Source organism: Lipotes vexillifer, unplaced genomic scaffold, assembly GCF_000442215.2.
Source record: "Lipotes vexillifer unplaced genomic scaffold, Lipotes_vexillifer_v1.1 scaffold40, whole genome shotgun sequence".
Classification (NCBI taxonomy): Eukaryota; Metazoa; Chordata; class Mammalia; order Artiodactyla; family Lipotidae; genus Lipotes; species Lipotes vexillifer.
Genome location: NW_006771578.1, coordinates 3,000,283 through 3,010,027, shown reverse-complemented (window position 1 = coordinate 3,010,027; position 9,745 = coordinate 3,000,283).

Below are 9,745 nucleotides of genomic sequence, written 5' to 3'. Positions count from 1 at the left end.
TGGAAATCAGTATAGTTTCATTAAGGATGAGTAATGACAGATGAATGCTCTTTTTTCTTGACAGTTATTAAACAGACAGGATTTTTTTAAATGAAGTATATAAAGTTACCTGGGCTTTAGGAAGGCAACTGTTACAGTTCCTTATATTTTCCTTGTGAAAACCGAGAACTATTTGAGGTAGGTAATGATAAATTAGCTGGATTTCTAATTAGCTGAACAACTTGAATCAAAGAATTAACAGGTTTTTAAAAATCAACATTATGAGGTCTCTAGCAGGGTAAGAGCTCTGCTCCTAGGCCCACCTAGTCAACATTTTAATAATATTTGTATGAAGGCTATGTCAGCATTATCCAAATTATAGTTTATCAAATCTATGGATAAACAAATAAGCTTTTTTATTGAATGACTAAATCAAGACTTTTTCTTTTTTTTAGAGTCAACATACTGGAACCAATCTGACAAGATAAAATTTAATCGGGATAAATATGAAGTCCTACCAAAAAATATTCTATTAAAGAACTGGGAGGGCATGAAACAAAACAACTCAAGAATGTTAGTTGACTACAAAATCAATAATGGGTAATGCACATAGCACTTAAATGCCAGGGACTATTCTAAATGCTTTACATATATGCATTCATTTATTCCTTAGAAGAACCCTATCAGATAGGGACTATGATAAACCCCATTTTACAGATGAGAAAACTGAGGCCCCAAAATGTTTACATAATTTACTCAAGGTCACCCAGCTGATAAACTGTAGAACCAGGATTTAAACTCAGGCAGGCTAGCCCCAGAGTTCGCCTTCTTGACAGGACATTATTGTAAATTAACAGTGCCACGTGACTGCCAAAGAAGCAAGTCAACCCTTAATCTTAAATTAGAGAGGTAACTTATGGTCTTCTCTACTGGTTAATATCTAATTATGGGTACTACACTTTTAAGAAGAATATGGATGAACTGACACAAACTCACAAATGAGCCATAAGTAATTTGAGGAGGTGCAAATCAAAACAACAAAATCATTAGAGGAGGTTAAAGACTGAGAATATTTTGTCTAGAAAAGAAACGAATCAGGAGAGTATAGGAAGTATCTTCAAATATTTGAAAACCCACTACAGAGGGGACAGAACTAAAACCAGTGAAGATATAACTTCTAGTTCAGTAAAAGAAATAATTTTATAAAAATTAGAGTTGTCCAAATATCTTTGCCTCAGAAACTATGAATCTTCTCTCCAGAAAAATATACAAATGCACATAAAATTTCCAAGGGTTCACAAATCTACTTTTAATGTATTCATGCCCCATCCTTAGAATCATTTATCCCAGATTAAAACGGAAAAGACTCAAGTATGAAGAGGCAAATATATTTAATAATCTTTAAAACTGATTACAGCTTAAAACTTTATGATCTAAAAAGCACTGATCTTCATGCTTTCTAGTTTCCTCTAAGACACATTAAGATACATCTTACAATAAGAGCTTAAAATATGATGACAGGTTCAGAAAAAAAGTGAAATCAAGTTTGCCAAGCGACAATGTGAACTGACCATAAGTAAGCTCTGACTGTAAGTAATAATGGCTTACTATTTCATCTTTAAAAGAAACATACCTAAGTTTAAATATTAAAAAATGAGGTGCTAATATACTACTCAATATCTAATATTTAATGCCCAAATTAGAAAGTTTCCCCCTCTGCCTTTAAGACTTCATCTTAAACTCTCCCTTCTTATCTTTTAGTCCCAATTAATTGTTAAGGTTGACAAACTAAGAAACAATGGACTAGAAGCCAGAATACTAGGTTCTACTTCACTATTTTTGCCATGAATTTAATTTTGGCTTAGTCTGTTTCCTCACCACATTCTACGAACTTTCATATACCTAAATAGCCTTTAAAAATGGTGAAGTCCATATTAACACATCGAAGGAGAAAAACCATATGATCATCTCAATCGATGCAGAGAAAGCTTTCAACAAAATTCAACACCCATTTATGATAAAAACCCTGCAGCAAGTAGGCATAGAGGGAACTTTCCTCAACATAATAAAGGCCATATATGACAAACCCACAGCCAACATCGTCCTCAGTGGTGAAAAACTGAAACCATTTCCACTAAGATCAGGAACAAGACAGGTTGTCCACTCTCACCACTATTATTAAACATAGTTTTGGAAGTTTTAGCCACAGCAATCAGAGAAGAAAAAAAAATAACAGGAATCCAAAGTGGAAAAGAAGTAAACCTGTCACTGTTTGCAGATGACATGATACTATACATAGAGAATCCTAAAGATGCTACCAGAAAACTACTAGAGCTAATCAATGAATCTGGTAAAGTAGCAGGATACAAAATTAATGCACAGAAATCTCTGGCATTCCTATACACTAATGATGAAAAATCTGAAAGTGAAATTAAGAAAACACTCCCATTTACCAATGCAACAAAAAGAATAAAATATCTAGGAATAAACCTACCTAAGGAGACAAAAGACCTGTATGCAGAAAATTATAAGACACTGATGAAAGAAATTAAAGATGATACAAATAGATGGAGAGATACACCATGTTCTTGGATTGGAAGAATCAACATTGTGAAAATGACTCTACTACCCAAAGCAATCTACAGATTCAATGCAATCCCTATCAAACTACCACTGGTATTTTTCACAGAACTAGAACAAAAAATTTCACAATTTATATGGAAACACAAAAGACCCCGAATAGCCAAAGCAATCTTGAGAACGAAAAATGGAGTTGGAGGAATCAGACTCCCTGACTTCAGACTACACTACAAAGCTACAGTAATCGAGACAGTATGGTACTGGCACAAAAAAGTTGGGATCTCACCAACGCGGCTCCCCAGCCACCTCCAGGGCAGGCTACATAGATCAGTGGAACAGGATAGAAAGCACAGAGATAAACCCACGCACATATGGTCACCTTACCTTTGATAAAGGGGGCAAGAATATACAGTGGAGAAAAGACAGCCTCTTCAATAAGCGGTGCTGGGAAAACTGGACGGGTACATGTAAAAGTATGAAATTAGAACACTCCCTAACACCATACACAAAAATAAACTCAAAATGGATTAAAGACCTAAATGTAAGGCCAGACACTATCAAACTCTTAGAGGAAAACATAGGCAGAACACTCTATGACATAAATCACAGCAAGATCCTTTTTGACCCACCTCCTAGAGAAATGGAAATAAAGCCAAAAATAAACAAATGGGACCTAATGAAACTTAAAAGCTTTTGCGCAGTAAAGGAAACCATAAACAAGACCAAAAGACAACCCTCAGAATGGGAGAAAATATTTGCAAATGAAGCAACTGACATAGGATTAATCTCCAAAATTTACAAGCAGCTCATGCAGCCCAATAACAAAAAAACGAACAACCCAAGCCAAAAATGGGCAGAAGACCTAAATAGACATTTCTCCAAAGAAGATATAGATTGCCAACAAACACATGGAAGAATGCTCAACATCATTAATCATTAGAGAAATGCAAATCAAAACTATAGTGAGATATCCCCCACCAGTCAGAATGGCCATCGTCAAAAAATGTAGAAACAATAAATGCTGGAGAGGGTGTGGAGAAAAGGGAACACTCTTGCACTGTTGGTGGGAATGTAAATTGATACAGCCACTATGGAGAACAGTATGGAGGTTCCTTATAAAACTAAAAATAGAACTACCATACAACCCAGCAATCCCACTACTGGGCATATACCCGGAGAAAACCATAATTCAAAAAGAGTCACGTACCAAAATGTTCATTGCAGCTCTATTTACAATAGCCAGGACATGGAAGCAACCTAAATGTCCATCATCAGATGAATGGATAAAGATGATGTGGCACATATATACAATGGAATATTACTCAGCCACAAAAAGAAACAAAATTGAGTTAATTGTAGTGAGGTGGATGGACCTACAGTCTGTCATACGGAGTGAAGTTAGGTCAGAAAGAGAAAAAGAAATACCTGTATGCTAACACATATATATGGAATCTAAGAAAAAAAAAAGGTCATGAAGAACCTAGGGGCAAGACAGGAATAAAGACACAGACCTACTAGAGAATGGACTTGAGGATATGGGGAGAGGGAAAGGTAAGCTGTGAGAAAGTGAGAGAGTGGCATGGACATATATACACTACCAAACGTAAAATAGGTGGCTAGTGGCAAGCAGCCACATAGCACAGGGAGATCAGCTCTTTGTGACCACCTAGAGGGGTGGGAGGGAGGGAGACGCAAGAGGGAAGAGACATGGGAACTGATATATGTATAACTGATTCACTTTGTTACAAAGCAGAAACTAACACACCATTGTAAAGCAATTATACTCCAATAAAGATGTTAAAAAAATAAATAAATAAAAATGGTGAAGCGCAATGTACATATACGACTCATGCATTATAAGCATAAAACATAAAATATCAATAGCAAGAAAAGACAGCCAGTCTTTCCACAATGCTAAAAAAAAAAAAAAAAAGCAAATGTATATTCACATTTCAATTACAAAAAGCAATCTTTGAATCCTTCAGGTTGTGTTTTAATGTATAATTTCCATCCACAAATGCTTTCCATATTAAGGATAAACATATCTGTGCACCCAATTTCAAGTTTTATTGAGGGGACGTAGCTCACAGTTAAGAATTTTGGGTGCAAGGGAAAAACCTGAAGGTGCCAGTTGGATGACACATTTCCAAGAGTTGGGGGGAAAAGTACATGATCACAAAACGGTAACGTGAAGTATTAAACACTTGAAAATTCTGTTTTCCCTCTTAATTAAACAACTAGACATAAAGAGAACTCAAAAATAAGAGTTTAATAAGTCTTGGGCCCTTATTAAATATAAGCACCACATTGCTGAAACTGCAACTGTACTGCCAGAACAGGGCTACAGACACCATGTCTGCCATGAGACTAGACTCTAGTTCCAGGCACAAGATGTTCTAATAAATAACAAATGCATCAAGAGCCAGCACAGAAGTGTGACAGAATCCGGGGTCTAGGCAATTTGATTTTTCTCCAGGTGCTACTTGAGAATGGACACTGCCATTAAAGATTTATTACAGTAACAGGATAGTGATAAAGCTTTAGCTAAATTATAGGCCAACCAATGAAATGGAAAAGCAACATGCAATATCAGATCAACTAAATTATTTTCTGTATAATTTTGTACAGAGGTAGGGTCATGATTACACCGTACAGAGGACAGATGAATAACCTCAACTATACCTATTAGGTGAAGGTGATTTCAAGCCATTAAGAGAAAAGTGGCCCAGAAAAAAATTAGGCTATAGAAATCAAATGAAAAAACACAACACTAAGATTTGGGGGAGAAAGGGGAAGGAAGGGAATGAGCTACTGACTTACTAAAAAGAGAGCAAAGAAGTGGGACAGGGTGTCTGAGCGCTCAGAGCCAGAATGAGGAAAAGTATTCAAAGGCTCATAGGGAGCTTCAGCAGTGAATACGGAAAGGGATGAGCCTGTTAACTGTTTCAACGGAAAAAGAGAAACAATACGGGGAACTTTTCTAAACCATCATTCACGGGGGTCAATTAAATGCCTAACTCAAGCAGGGCAGGGCAATTAATAGGAGGTGAGCTTTGTTCCAAATCGTGACACCGATTAGTCCATTTCCTCCTGGCAACACCCTCAATAGGTGGATACTATTTTACAGATGAAGAAACGGAGACCACACAACGCCAGGTAACAGAGACTGGTACCAGAGACTGAGCACTCATCCCCTTAGTTGCACTGTCTCCCTGCAAGAGCCTATAAAAACCTTTACCCTTTTCTGTGGAGAGAGACCTTGGCTCTCCGGAATTTCTCAAAGGAGTCTGGGCCCCAAAAGTGACCCTCTACTTGAGAGAAAAGTTCCCTTATAGAGGCTACGAGGCTCTTCCAAGCGCACGAGGCTTTGGAACTCTTGAAATACACCTGGTAGAGATGGAAAACCAGACTTAGAAGCCATGCTTCTCCCCTGAAAATACCGAGAAAGTAGAAAGCAGCCCTTCCTCTCTTCCATGAGGCGTGACTCAGGGACGGTGACTCCCCCAATTTGCTCTGTGTGTCTGTGTGCGGCTGGGGGGGACCGGGGGGGAGGGGCGGTCTCCGGTTTCCGACTCTCTTCCCCCAGACACTCAAGGGTTACTCGGCCAGGCCTGGAAGAATGCGTGGGAATAAACAGATGGGACTCGGGGTGACACGAGGACCCGGAGGCGCAGGGAGGGGAACCTGCCCAGGAACACGCCGGGTCGGGTCCAGAGGCCCTCGGCACGGAGCCCGCGCCCGCACCCTGAACCTTACCGCCGCTTGGCTGCAGAAAACGAGGCGACCACGCAGGGCTGTTCTTCGAGCCTGGGGCACGTCTTCGGGCGCTGCCGCTCCAGTGGCGCCCGCGGCTGGCGGCGGCGGCCGGGTCCCGGCCGACTCACACGCCGGGCAGGCTGGGCGATCCGCGGCCTGCCCAGTCGAGGCCCTGGAGTTCGAGGCCCCGGGACGCCGACCGCGCGCGCGCCCCTGAGCCTGCCCAAAGAGGAAGGGTCAGGGCGCGCCCGCGTACCAAGCAGCGGCGGCGGCGGCTGCAGCAGAGACCGCTGGCAGCTTCGTCCGCCCTCGCCCGGCCAAGCCACTGCCCCGCTTCCCCCGCGCGAGCTTTGGCGGCGGAGTAGCACGGTGAGCGCCGATTGGCCCTCGGGATGAATGTCGTACGGCACCTCTCCCCACGGATTGGCCAGGCCTGCGGTGCGTGCGAGGAGTAAACAAACCCCGCCCCGAGGCTTCCCAAAGAGAGGAGGGGGCCGCGAGGTGTAGCAGCGGGGCGTCAGGCACTGTGCCGGGTCCCTGGGTTGTCCACTGGAGGTTCTCAGTGGGTACCCCGCAGGGATCTCGCCCACGCGGCTCCCCAGCCGCCTCCGGGGCAGGCTACAGGCCTGAGGCCTAAAATTTATAGACACACCCTTCCCCGCCCCTTCCCCCGGCTTGGGTGGGAATCTTGACTTTTCCATCCACCCCCATCCCCCCGGCCCCAAGCAGGAAAACCCCCATCTCTCTTAGAAAAGGAGGAACTAGGTCATCCCTAGTTCCCAAGCACAACTCCGTCCCTAGTCACTTGATGGGTCACCTCCGGGGCAGCAGCATGGAGGGACATGGGGACGAGTGATTGAGGCCACGTGTGGGGACGGGTATGCGGTAAATTATTCAGACAGGGGTTAGAGGCCGCTGGGCATGTGGCTTCTTCAGTACACAGGCAAGTAAGATCCAAACCAGGCCAGGTCGCCATGTCACGTGGAAGCTGAAGAGAAAATCGCAGCTCCCACCCCCCAAATACCTGTCCATTTAGTTCAGTATTAATACATTTTGTGCCTATCTGAAAACCATGTGTGAGCTTACATTTTAGTGGGGTGGGAAGGACAATATGCAAAACAAATAAGCAAAATATAAGCTATGTTACATGCTGGGACATGCTTTGGGGAAAATATGTAGCAGAGAAGGTGTTTGAGGGATGGCTTGACTTAAATAGAGGGCTCAGTGAAGGCAGCAGGAAAGGCGCCATTTAAATAAATACCTAAAGGAACTGGGGGAGGTGAGAAAGCACCTTTGGACCTTTCTCTGGGGTGGAGTGGAGAGATAATTTCTGCATAATTGTACGTAGATAAAGTCCTAGGTGGTCAAGAATGCTGAATGCAGTCTCCTTGGACTCATTCTAAAATGCAAAAGCCCCAATGGAGTCGTTAGCTTGCATTTTGCAATAACATCAATAAGATTTATTTAGTTTCCACAGAAATTTTGTGGTTTCAACTTAAATACTTTTCAAACATCGTAAGCACAAAGATACAAAAATGAGGAAAACAGACGAAACCTCCATCCTCAAGGAGCTCAGTCTATCAGGAGAGATGGATTGTTAATCACCTCAGGTCAAAGTGTAAACTGTCCAAGTAGTAGATGCAGGGCTGTGCTTGGGCTAATGGGGGAGGGAGAAGCAGTGGATGTTATTAAGGAACTGTACCTCGGAATCTCTTTATCTATGAAGACAACTCAGTGCTAAATTTTGGAGTAAGGCTATGGCAATCAGGGATTCTCTAACCTCTTTGTAAATTTTTAAGGTGAGAGTCGGAAGAAAATATTAAGTTAAACCACATGAAATTGTTAATATTTGGCAATTTTCATATGACTCGTAGAGTTAATATGAGGATTTTGCTATGTAATACATATAGTAAGTGTTCAATAAATAATGGTGATTATTATGATCATTTGATAATAGTGCTTTTGAAAAGAATGATTTAAAAGTCAATGTTTCATAACACCTTCCAACCCCTTGAAGTAAAATGGGCAGTGCAAGTTTCAAATTTTCCATATACTGGTTTGATCTAGCTGTGAATTTCCATGACCTAACCAGGGTATGCTGTTAAAGACACAAAATGCTAGTTTCACGGCAGGCCAAGAAATTCAGAATAAGGAACAGCTTGGTTTTCAAGCCAAAAACTGAAAATTCCCCAGAACAGAATAAATTGTCAAGTTACTTCAGGGAGGAAAATTCATGTAAATCAATTTTTCATTCCCACTCACAGTTCCAATTTAGCAATTTGCACAACAGTCAGCTTTCTCTCTTCCTTCTCATTTCCCCATTAAAAGATCTGATTTCCTTTGAAAAGGAAAATAAAGCTTCCACTATCTCCAAGTCAAGAGAGTAGATGTTTGAAACACGACAGAACACTTACTGATTTGGCAAACACTTACTAAGCACTTATTGTATGCCACCAACAGTGCTAGGCATTGGAAATACACACATAAATGTCCAAAGAGCTTTGTTCATGGGTGTTCCTTGTGCTTCGAACAATCCCCCAGTTCATCCACACCTCGTCTACACATGCCTTCTCATCTAAGCTGAAACAACACTCTCTGCAGAAAAGCTTCCTCTGACTCCCCATCTCCAGCTCTTGGCCCATAAAATTGTTTGTCCTTCTAACGTTCATCAAACTTCTGATTACTCATTTAGTACCTGTATCCTGTTAGACTGTAAGCTCCCTGCGATTCGGATCTATGCCATTCTACTCACTACATTATCCTCGGTGCTTGAGGGAAGCTCAGTGAGTTTTTATTGAATGGATGAGAGTGCCACAGCCTAGCACGTTGGAAAGAGGAGACGAGCATAAATAAAGTCTCTACTTGTATATGCGGGGCAACAAACAGACGGCCATGAAAGAGACAGATCTGCTAGAGTTAAACCTGAGAAATTTCCCTGTGCTGCCCCTCTCCTGAGGCTGGATGCTGCTTTCTAGAGGCGTAGCTATAGTGCTCCAGGACCGATGTCTCTCAAACTTTACTGTACCCAGGAATCACTTAGAGATCTTATTAAAATTCAGACTCTAGATCAGCAGGTCTGAGGTACCCCACCTCAGAGTGGGGTAGAGCCTGCATTTCCAATGAACTCCCAGCTGGTGCTGCTGCTTCACCAAACACCACAGTCTGAGTGACAAGGACCTTAGCGACACCTTTTTACCATTCCCAAAAACGCATAGTTGTCTAGACTTTTGTAGTTGCAGATGACTTTTTTTAAAACTAAATTTATTATTTATTTATTTTATTTATTTATTTTTGGCTGCATTGGGTCTTCGTTGCCGCGCGCGGGCTTTCTCTAGTTGTGAGGAGCAGGGGCTACTCCTCGCTGTGGTGCGCGGGCTTCTCATTGCAGTGGCTTCTCTTGTTGTGGAGCACGGGGTCTAGGCATGCAGGC